Here is a 12,306-nt window from a genome sequence, read left to right as displayed (position 1 = left end):
AATTTTAAAAATAAATAAAAAAATAAAAATATAATTTAACTAAAAAAATTACATGAAAACCACGATATCTTTTTTGCATTGCTAGTCTTGATTTTGTTTTATTAGATTCACCATATTATAAATATTTGTCAAGAAAAATCAGATTTTATAAGTATATATTAGTTTTTAATTATTAATTTTAAAATATTAATCACACCCATGAGAGAGAAAAAAAAAACACTGAAATGGCGTAATCCAACCAATAAAATGTTGAATTTTAATCTAGAATGTGCCAAAGAAGACCTTGCACATTGGCAAAAGGTGGAACAATTTATGTGATGAGCGTGCATCAAAAGAGGTGGATGAAATGGTCTCGTCATTTATGCAGTGTAGTTCAGTGAAAATTTTGACCATAACTGGAATATTTGTTGTGGTTACTTCATTTTTATTATTTTATTTTTATGTTGGTAATCGGTGTCGTTACGATGATGTGAATTTTTTAAATTTTAAAAGATTTTTAAAAATTACAGAAATACCATCATTATATTGTTATGGAGAGAGCTTTTCACCCATATTAAAACTAGTTAAATTATAGAGTACGTGAATCAAAGCTCTTCCAAGTTGGAATGTAAATTCTTCAAGAAGAAATTTCCATCATCTTGCATCTTGAAAATAAAGTACCATTGACGGGTTAGAGCAACTTTCGATTTTAATTGTAATATTTTTATTATATTTGAGTATAGGATTTAGGTTGTTACATGGTTACTTTTCATAGGAATTTACTTTCTGCACTTTTAACCTGAAGACAGACAACAACAAAAACGAAATGACAACAAGCGATACCAATTTTTATTTAAAAAATTCTATTAAAAAAACAAAAATTGGAGAATAAAGTTAGAGGTTATTATATAACTTAACAATCATTTCTTCTTTAATTATTTTAATGGTGTGTCATGGCTGAAGTGAATGTCAGGATATAAAAAGAGGAGTTGAATTGTTTCGTTTTAAAAAATTTGTATTTTTTCAAATTAGTTTCTCAAAGTAAGTTGAATGAGTAAAGTTAGTTTCTATATACTAAGTGTATTTCATTGAAACAATTTTTAAGTTTACATGCTTATATTTCATATTAGGTCGTAATATAATAGAGAATGTTGTAAGTCAAATAAATAAGTAATGAGATAAGAAAGGAGAGAATGTGCACACAATTTACATTTAGTCCTTATATAGTTTTGTGAGATTTTTCACTAAAAATAGCCAATTGTTGCACAAACTCAACCATCTACTAATAAAAATAATTGTTACACAACCACTTGATATTAGCAGCAACACTCAACCACATATTGAGAAACCTCACTCAACCACCTGTTGAGAAAGAAAGCCTCACAACCACCTATTATGAGACTATACACGACACTTGTTATTTACTTTTCTTTCCTACACTACTGCACTCGTAGTTTTAGGTGGAAAGTGCTTACAAGACAAAGGTTCTTGCTTTCTTGTAAAGAGCAAAGATCACAAGTCAATCTCCCACAATTGAACTTCCACTAAAGAAGATAGTTCACTTCTTTTTCTATTACAAATCAAAGTTACAATATATGAAGTGGATTTCTCTAAAATATTATAGGATGAAAAAGTAAAGAGTGTATCTTGTTGAGCTTAAGTGATTTCTCTTTTTCTTTGTTCTTGCTTACTTCAAAATGAGATAATTGGTTTCCCTTTATAAACACTCAATAAATAGATTTGTTGGAGCCTACTTTGTTCTTTACATTTGATGTTAACATCACTGTATTTTCTTGTATCTATTAGTCTTTCCAAGTGAGGTGCCTTATGAGCAAGTCTTCACTTTAAGTCTTCTGAACTAGGTCTTTAAGACAAGTTTTTTGTAAAGACCCACTTGGTCACTACACTTACTATGGTCCAACAACAACTAAGCAAAAGCACAAGTATCAAGCATCTACCTAGGATATCATGCAATAAGTAGGTAAATCTCGTGCAAGCAATCATATATGTGAGAAATAAAACATTTGTTCCTGAACATATATACATACTTCATACAAAAGAAGTAACGCTACTATATACAAAATAAACTTAGTCACCGATTAAGCATCTATACAAGACCTAGCTACCTCGAGGTAGCAAAATCCAAAAGAGAGCCACCAAATAGCATGACTCACCATCGAAAGACACAACTTGGCCTACTAATCCTTTCTTACTCCCATAGTATGATTATAGTAATCCCAAACCACAAGGAAAAACACAAGGTAAGTTTGTGATACAAAAGCAACGTCATACAACAACATGCAACATAAACAACTTAAAATGAACACCATTCATTACATTATATCATATCTTGCAATACAACTTAGGTAATTTCACCACATTTATCAAACAATAATTCATCTTCATACAATATTTCTCTCACATTGTTCTTCGTATAGCAACCCATACACCTTTGCACCTTTAGCTTAACAATATTTACACACACACGCACACACACACACACACACACACACATATATATTCATATATAAATAACACTAGTTATGTAACAAGCAACAAAAAAAAAAGATAAGTACCAACACATCACAAACAACTACAACGATACAACCACTCATACAACTTCAATTGACTCAACACATTCAACAGAACAACACACACACACAGACACACACACGCACACACACACACGCACACACATACACACACACACACACTTGTAATCAATATAACTTAACCTTGCCCTTATACTGTGATCATTTTATACATGTATGTCTCGACCTTGCCCACATATGGATACCACATAGAACCTAGAGGAGACAACTAAAAATAACATACCCATTTAGAAGTCAACTTACTTACTAAAAGGTTCAACATAATATATATCCACACAATTGGATATTTATTGTTGGATCTGGCAATTTCCAAGCCTAAGAAGTATTTGAGAGGACTAATATTCTTTAATTTGAACAAGGATTGTAAAGTCAATTGTACTTGGTTAACACAAGAAGAATAAAGGCCTACTAGGATGATATCATCCACATAAACCAACAAAATGACCAATGAAGAACCAAAGCCAAAACTAAACAAAAAGTAATCATTTTTAGACTGTGTGAAATCATGATGCAGTAATGTTGATGAGAACTTGTAGAACCATTGTCTAGAAGCTTGTCTAAGTTCATATATAGACTTATTCAACTTGCAAAATAACCCCTTTGTGCTGGTTTTATAGCCTTTGGGAACATCCATGTATACTTCTTCAAATAATTCTCCATTTAAGAATGCATTGTTGATATCTAGTTGTTGTAGGCACCAATTCTTTGCACCAGCAACAACCAATAAAACCCATATAGAAGTAAGTTTAGCCACTGGTGAAAAAGTGTCAAAGAAATCAATCCCAACTTGTTGGGTGTAGCCTTTTGCCACCAATTGAGCTTCGTATCGATCCATTGAGCCATCAACATTGTATTTCAACTTGAAAACCCATCTGCACCCTATGTAATGTTTGCCTTTAGGTAAAGGGACTAAAGACCATGTTCCATTGTCTTCCAAAGCCCTAATTTCTTGAGCCATAGCATCTCTCCATTCAGGATAGGGAACTGCCTAATGATAGAACTGAGGCTGATAAGTAGTGGAAATTTGATTGATAAAAGCTTTGTAATCAGGATTGAGTTTGTCCAAGGAATAAAAATCTTGAATGGGATAAAGATGGGTGGTATTGGAGCATAGGTAATTAGAAAGAAAAGAGGCTTAGACACTCTAGATGATTTTTGAATAGAAGCTTCAAGATTATAATAGTTAGGGATTGATGGTATAAATTCACCTTGGGGCCTATTTGACTAATGAACAACAAAAGCATTTAGGGGCAAATTATCATTAATGGGCAAAGGAATTACCATATTATCTACAAAAGGTGAAAAATCCTTAAAAGAATTCATAGCCTTGAAAGGAAAGATCATTTCATGGAAGTACACATCCCTTGAAATAAAAAAGAAAAATTGCTTAGTTTCTAGATTGTATAATTTGTATCCCCTTTAACCTCTAGGATAACAAACAAAAATGGAGGGAATTGCTCGAGAAGCAAATTTGTTTCTAGAAGAAGGCAATGTTGCTGCATATGCCAAACATCCAAAGGCCTTTAATGATTGATAATCTGGTTTGGATCCATATAGAATTTGGTTGGTGATTGTTGTTGCAATACAGGAGACGAAACTCTGTTGATTAGGAAAGCAGCAGTGGAAACACACTCCCCTCAAAATTGGATTAGTAACTTGGATTGAAAAAATAAAGCCCAAGCCACATTCAATAGGTGTTGATGTTTTCTCTCAACAATTGAGTTTTGTTGTGGTCTCTCCATGCAAGAAAATTGATGTAGAGTGCCTTGTCTAGCTAGAAAATCAATAATAACAAGTTATTTTGCATTATCGAACCTAAAGCACTTAATGTTGGCCCCAAACTAAGTTTTAACCATTTGGAAAAAAAAATTATAACATTAGGAGCTTCAAACTTATGTGTAAGTAAAAATATCCAAGTAAAACGACTACAATCATCAACTAAGGTTAGAAAAAAGTGTTTGCCATTTTAAGTAGGCTTACCATAAGGCCCCCAAATGTCAAGTGTAATATATCAAACAATGATTAAGACACTTTATTTAGAAAATTGAAAGAATCTTTTAAACTTAGCAAGGGGACAAACTTGGCAAGTGGAAGTAGAAAAATTTTGTGGATTATCAAAAAACATTTCATTACTCAAAAGTCGAAGGACTTTATTGGAAACATGTCCAAGTCTGGAATGCCAAATATATAGAAGCATTCTTACAAGAATCATTATTTTGAAAAGAAAAAACATGAGAACAATCATTATTGGAATGGGCTGGAGGAGACAACACATACAATCCTATAATAAGGTCATCACTGCCAATCTTCTTGGAGTGAAGCATCTCCTGATGAAAAAATGATTTTTAAGAAAGGTGATGGACAAATCATTATAAGCCAATAAAGCATTGACAGACAACAAGTTAAAATTAAATTGAGGTATATAGAAAACATTATAAAGCACAAATGTAGAAGAAAAGGGAATTGTGCCAAAAGCTACTACAGGAATAACATATTTATTAGGTAACACAAGGGTTTTCAATGACATATCTATAAGACTAGAAACATGATAGGGAATGAGTGACATGAGTACTAGCACCTAAATCAATAATCTAGTTATCCTTAAGAAAAATAGGACTAGTCTCTAAAGTGGACATAATCATCCCACTAGGGGTATTTGATTGTGTGACATTTGGTGTGGGTTCCCACAGGAGATTCAACAGTTACTAGTACTATTGTTATGTGAATTGAAAGGAGAAGGAGTCCTTGCTAGTGTTTTTAGAGACAATTTGAGGCACAGAACCAGAAGAAGCTTAATTAACAAAAACTGAAGAAGATTTGTTCTTCTTGTAGTTAGGTGGGTAACCAATCAACTTGTAACATTTATTCTTGGTGTGACTGGTAATTCCACAATGAGCACACACGGGTCTATCTTTCTTGTTCTTGGAATCAGTACCATTCTTGATTGTGAATGCATGCGAATATTTAGTAGTGGTTGAACTACCAATCTCCTTCTACTTTACTTCTTGGGTGACTAGTGAAAATACTTTGGTGATGGAGGGAGAAAGATCCATTGAAAGAATTTGACCCCTAATCGAAGAGTAAGCTTCATTAAGAGCCGTAAGAAAGTGCATGGCATACTTCATTTGATCATAGTCACACCATGAATTGATACCATTGCAGGTACAGGTATTGATGGAAGTTCTCCTAGCATTAATGGATGAAGAACTACCAATGGGAGGTCTCCCTAACTCCAAGGGTCATGATTCTTCAAGTGTTCTAGTCTTGGATGGATGATGATGACCAAGAATGATAAAGGAAGGAAGGTGTTTGATGGAATGCTCGCGTGACAGTCTAGGGTTTGGCTCACTCTATGGTAGATGAAGGCCACTTCTAAGGTTTTTACTCAAGGTGGAGATAGGTAGGGTTCTTGGCCGAAAATGACCAAGAGAGTGATGGGTTCCTTGTCCATGAAATGACGTAGAGATGAAGGAGAGGAAGCCTTGCCCTTGATCTAGGTTCAACAAGGAAGACAAAAGGGAGGTTTATGGTGACAAGGGTGGAAGTTAGACGTGAATATGGTGTTTGGGCGGAAGCTTTTTAGGTGATGGTGTTTGGTGATTTAGGTTGGCTCACTCCAAGGTAGGTGGAGGCCACTCTAGGGTTTCACTCTCCAAGGGTGGAGAATGAAGGAGGCTAGCCGAACTAACCTAGGGACTAAGGAAAGGATTTGAGGCAAAAATGCTCTCTCAAATTCATATAATCCAAAGTATTTACAAGTGGTGGGGTGTTGGGTATTTATAGGAGGGGAGGCATCTAGGGTTGCATTTGGAGTAGGCAAATGCATTCCAAATGAAATGCAAATGAACCCTAGATGCAACTTGGTGGCCAAGGATGGAATCTTTGGGTTTAGATTGGCTATATCTAGGTGCATGATAAGACCATGCAACCTTTGCCCTCCACTTGGGCCTAAGCCTTTCTAACACCAAAAATAGACCCAATAAGCACCAAAAATGTGTCACCCTCTAATTAACACCCTAGCCCAAAATTAAAAACCCTAATAATCTAGAGCATCCCATAATACAAGGGTAAAATGGGAAATACAAAAGAAAATAAATTCTAAGTCCTAAACACCCCAAAATACAAGGGTAAAATTGGAAATACAAGTAAAATAAATTGTATGACTAAAATACCCCAAAATACAAGGGTAAAATAGGAAATTAAAGACAAGGGCAAAATAGGAATAAAGAAATAAATGCTATAAAACCTAGGAGCTAAGGTCCAAAAATGGCCTTACTATCCCATTCCTCTTGCCTCCTTTAGTATATCACCTCTTGGTCTTCTCGACCTTAGTGTTATTCCATCATTCCCTCCCTCTTGAAAAGGATTTGACCTCAAATCAAGAGGTTCTTTATGGGGGACGTCATGACCAACAAAAACATAAAAGTAAGCATGAGAGGTAATAGTATATGATATAGATGGAAAGTGCATCCTAAGAGGAGTGCCACTAAAAATGCTAAAAAGATTTTCTAAACTAAAAAGACTAGACTCCCTAATGCTAAGGATAGGATCCTCCCCATGATGAAGTCTAGGTGTATAACTAAAACCTAAAAAGGTAAAAAGACTAAAACTATAGCACACTAATGCATTAGTCCTAAAAACTAGAACATCTTGCCTAAAGTACCCTGTGTGGTAACCTAGGCATTTCCTAGAAAACAAAGGAAATACAACTAGAAAATTTCCTAAGCAATTTTGGATTATATTATTTGTTGGATAGTTATGAAAAGAATTTGTCACAAGGAACCTTGAAGGTTCATATGTTATATCCAACAAATAATATATTCCATAAATTGGGTGCATTATTGACACAACTAAGGTAGGAAAAGTCCTACACAAAGGAAGGCTATCTACCTTGGGCACCACCAAAGAAGTAGCACAAGAAGTGGAACTAAGTGAAGTCCATTTCTTCTTCACTAAATCTTGAAGTTGAGATTCTTTTTCTTTAAAAAGGGTTTGTTTTTGAATCTCCACTTCATGACTAGTGGCAACATGGGAGAAAGAGTTGAGGTCTTGATGAATAAAGAGAGTTTCTTTTAAATCATTTTCAATGGGAAAGTGACTCTCTTCAAGCATAAGCCCTTTGGAGGAAACATTATCCTCCTTACTCTTTTCTAAGAGTGTTTGTTGTTTTTCATTTTCTAACCACTCTTGAACTTTTTCTATGCTTTTCTTCATTTTTTCTTTCTTTTCTATTTTCTTTTCTTTTTCTTTTCTTCTAAGTTCTTCCTCTCTTTTTGTATTTTCCTCCTCATGCATACTCCTAGGGACTCTAACTTCTTTTCCTATTTGAGATCTAGTTGGAACAATCCTAGGTTTGGATCCACTAGTTTCTACCAACTTTGCAAGTAAATTTCTTATTTCCTCATTATTCTTTTCAAACTCTTTTTCTTTTTGTCTTAATTCTTCCTCTCTTTTTATATTGTTTTTTAGGTACTCCTTGAGTTGCCTAAGTTCATCCCTAACACTATACCTAGTACTACAAGAATTATGACCATGTGCACTAAAATGATCACTCATCTTTGATCAAGAAAAAGGTTTTCACAAATTGTTTTCAAAGGGGTTAGAAAAGTTTTCACAAAGAGTGAGTGATAAAAAATGGTTTTCACAAAAGGTTTTCAAAGTGCAAGATAGGTAGGAAAAGGCCTAAGTGTACAAAGTGAACTTTCAAGGGGAGGTGGACTACAAAGAATCACTTAATAACCAAGCCCTATCAAGTAAAAATCACTAAGCCTTTTCTACTTTTCTTACAAAACAATTTGGCACAACAATAAAGTGTGTGTGTGCACGTTACCCCTAGTAGGCAAATAGCAAGCCTTCTAAACGAATTTGAAGACAAAGATAAAAGCCTAAACAATTATACTACCAAAAGCTCTAAAACATGCAAAAGGAAAGCACTTAAAACATGTTCTAGTCGAGGTCCTAGGTGAAGGTTTTCAAATCACCTTCAACTACACGAACTAAAACCAAGTTGAAGAGGTTTAGAAATGGCCAAATTGCAAACCAAAAGAATGAAACCAAGGCCAAAAACAAAGAGGCCGAAAATAGAAAATTAAGCAAAAATCAAGTAAAACAAAGATTCAAGTCTTCAAACTCCTCCAAATGGGTTCCTTCACAATGAACAAACGTGTTAGACCTCTCCAAGTGTTTGTTCACTCCTTTATGTGTGGTGTAAGTCCCTCCAAAGGCTAGGCTTGGATTCGGTTCACCCCTCCACTCAAATCCACCAAAGGTGTGAAAATTGACTAGAGTGGGTTTTGACCTACAATGAAATTAAAACCAACCCAAAGCAAGAGTCCAAGAAATAAAAGCTGAAAAGCACAATTAAGAAAGGCTAAACTCAAAGAGAATTTAAGATGACAAAACAAAAGAGGCCAAGAAAGACAAGCAAAAAATTAAGACTCCATCAAAGAAAGGAAGCACACAAAGAGTAATCCTAGAAAGGCACTAGAATTAGGTTAGTGTTTAGTCCACTTGATTAAGTTCTTTTTGGTTTTTCGGTCCAGCCAAAGGAAAGTCCCAAAAATAAGGTCAAATTGTCGTAAGTCCAACTCCCAAATGCATAGGTATTTGTCCAAGTCCACAAGTCTAGCAACAAGTCCTTTTTGGTCCAAGAATTTTTTTTTGTTCTAGTCTTTTTCTTTCTTTTCACGGCAATTTTTCTTTTATATGTCTTGGGTCCGAAATTTTTTTGTTAAATTAAGCCCAAATGTTGCTTAGGTTTTGCACTTGTGGATGGTCAAAAATTAGGTTAAACTTTAGGAGAGAAAGAGTAGGACAAGTGGCGTGAATTTAGAGGTCCTTAGGGAATATTTTTGAGTGGAATTGGTTTTGTTCTTTTTAGCACAAGTTGTTATACACCAAATTTCATCACACCTCTTAGATTCTTTTAGGGTTTCTTTTGGCATAGAAAGACAACCAAATCAAGTGAGAATGCAAGGGAGAGTGGGCGGTTATGCATGTGCAAGGAAATGTTTACACATGGAAATCACAAAATCACTTAGAACATGCTAGGACTAAATAGCATGCATGAATGACTCCTAGATGGTTCATATATGTCACGCCCACTATGTAATGCAAGATGGCATATTTTGTTGATGTGTTTCATGCAAAGTGTTTGGCACATACATAGAATTTATATGGACAAAATATAGGAAACATACAAAGACAAAACTTTAGGTGGATTCAAAAATCAAAAAGCATGTTCATGGCATTTTCATATGAGACTCAAGAAAAATGAAAAACATGGCAACCCTAAAAAACATGGAAACCTAAAATTGCAAGGAAGGCTCACAAAGAACAAGGTGTGAACCCCAAAGCTATTCGGCCACACAAAGAAAACAAGAAGAAGGAAAGTGACCGAAAGCAAAAAGACTCAAAGGAGACACAAAAAGATTAGATGTTACCCTTGTAGAACCTTGGCTCTGATACCACTTGATGGGTTCCTTGTCCATGAAATGACGTAGAGATGAAGGAGAGGAAGCCTTGCCCTTGATCTAGGTTCAACAAGGAAGACAAAAGGGAGGTTTATGGTGACAAGGGTGGAAGTTAGACGTGAATATGGTGTTTGGGCGGAAGCTTTTTAGGTGATGGTGTTTGGTGATTTAGGTTGGCTCACTCCAAGGTAGGTGGAGGCCACTCTAGGGTTTCACTCTCCAAGGGTGGAGAATGAAGGAGGCTAGCCGAACTAACCTAGGGACTAAGGAAAGGATTTGAGGCAAAAATGCTCTCTCAAATTCATATAATCCAAAGTATTTACAAGTGGTGGGGTGTTGGGTATTTATAGGAGGGGAGGCATCTAGGGTTGCATTTGGAGTAGGCAAATGCATTCCAAATGAAATGCAAATGAACCCTAGATGCAACTTGGTGGCCAAGGATGGAATCTTTGGGTTTAGATTGGCTATATCTAGGTGCATGATAAGACCATGCAACCTTTGCCCTCCACTTGGGCCTAAGCCTTTCTAACACCAAAAATAGACCCAATAAGCACCAAAAATGTGTCACCCTCTAATTAACACCCTAGCCCAAAATTAAAAACCCTAATAATCTAGAGCATCCCATAATACAAGGGTAAAATGGGAAATACAAAAGAAAATAAATTCTAAGTCCTAAACACCCCAAAATACAAGGGTAAATTTGGAAATACAAGTAAAATAAATTGTATGACTAAAATACCCCAAAATACAAGGGTAAAATAGGAAATTAAAGACAAGGGCAAAATAGGAATAAAGAAATAAATGCTATAAAACCTGGGAGCTAAGGTCCAAAAATGGCCTTACTATCCCATTCCTCTTGCCTCCTTTAGTATATCACCTCTTGGTCTTCTCGACCTTAGTGTTATTCCATCAGAGAGACTAAGGAAATATAAAGGCACAAAGGTTCACTCTATATCAATATCCAAAGTGAATACATGGAGCATAACCTAGGGTATATATAGATTAGGATGTGAGGTCATGAGTAGTCATGCTAGGGTGACGGCTAGGGTTAGGAGTGTGCACATTTCCATGCTAAATGTGAGGAAAATGCAACACAAATCCTTGCCAAATTAACCCTACATGCCATGCCTACTTGGTGGCCAAGGATGAAATCTTTGGCTTGGTTAAGCTACAACTAAGTGCATAATAAGACCATGCAACCTAGGTGCCCTCCTCTTGGGCCTAAGCCTCTCCAGGTCCAAAAATAACTCCAATAAACACCAAAAACACGTCTAGACCACTTCTCCACTCCTATCATAATTTCCTAGCTATATAATAAAATCCTACAATCCAAGGTACCCCAAAATACAAGGGTAAAATGAAAAATACAAATAAAAAGTAAATCTTATGTCTAAGGTACCACAAAAATACAAGGGTAAAATATGAAATACAAGTTAAGTAAATCTTATATCTAAGGTATTCAAAATATAAGGGTAAAATAGGAAATTAAAGACAAGGGAAAAATAGGAATAAAATAAATCTTATACTAACAAGGCTAGGGAAAATTCTCTATAATCATGAGGAGCATATCTCTAGGGTGTTAACTCCCCCTATCCTCTTTCACTCTCCTAGTCATGGACCTAATAATAGGTCTCACATGTAGCTCCAAGAATGGTCTTCTATCAGGTATGAGTAGGCTTCAATTCAATCAAAGATTCCCAAATGGACCTTAATTCCCCATAATAGGATGAGATTGACATGGATCCTTGTTGAAGCAAAACAAGATTGCATTTTCGTTGAAAAATCAAGGGTACATTTCGTTGTTCGAAGCGCTCTTGGAGGTACTCCAAATTTGTTTGGCTGAAGAACAATGTAGAACACTTACCTACATTTCCTTTGAAAGTGAATTCAAAAGCCATGAAGCAACGATGTTGTTGTTGTGAAGCCAAAGAGAATGTGTAATGGAACCAGCAACGGGTTCTGGAATGGAACCATCTACAAAGCCATATTTATTATTGTCGATGAGTGCCATTTTGATCGCTTTCTTCTAAGAGTTATAATTGTTTCCACATAAGGGATGAGAAACAAGCACTAATCCGAGATTATCGAAAGAGTGAATGAATAAAGGATTGGATTCATCCATATCATCTATCAAAGAGAAACAAAGAAGAAAAACTACAACAAAAAAACGTACGGGAAAAGAAGCTTAAAGGAAATGAAGGGCCTTCTTGGAAAGATTATAGAAAGGAATGCGGAAGAAATAC

Source organism: Cajanus cajan, chromosome 5 (assembly GCF_000230855.2).
Source record: "Cajanus cajan strain Asha chromosome 5, NIPB_CcT2T_4, whole genome shotgun sequence".
Lineage (NCBI taxonomy): Eukaryota > Viridiplantae > Streptophyta > Magnoliopsida > Fabales > Fabaceae > Cajanus > Cajanus cajan.
This window is presented reverse-complemented; position numbering follows the sequence as displayed.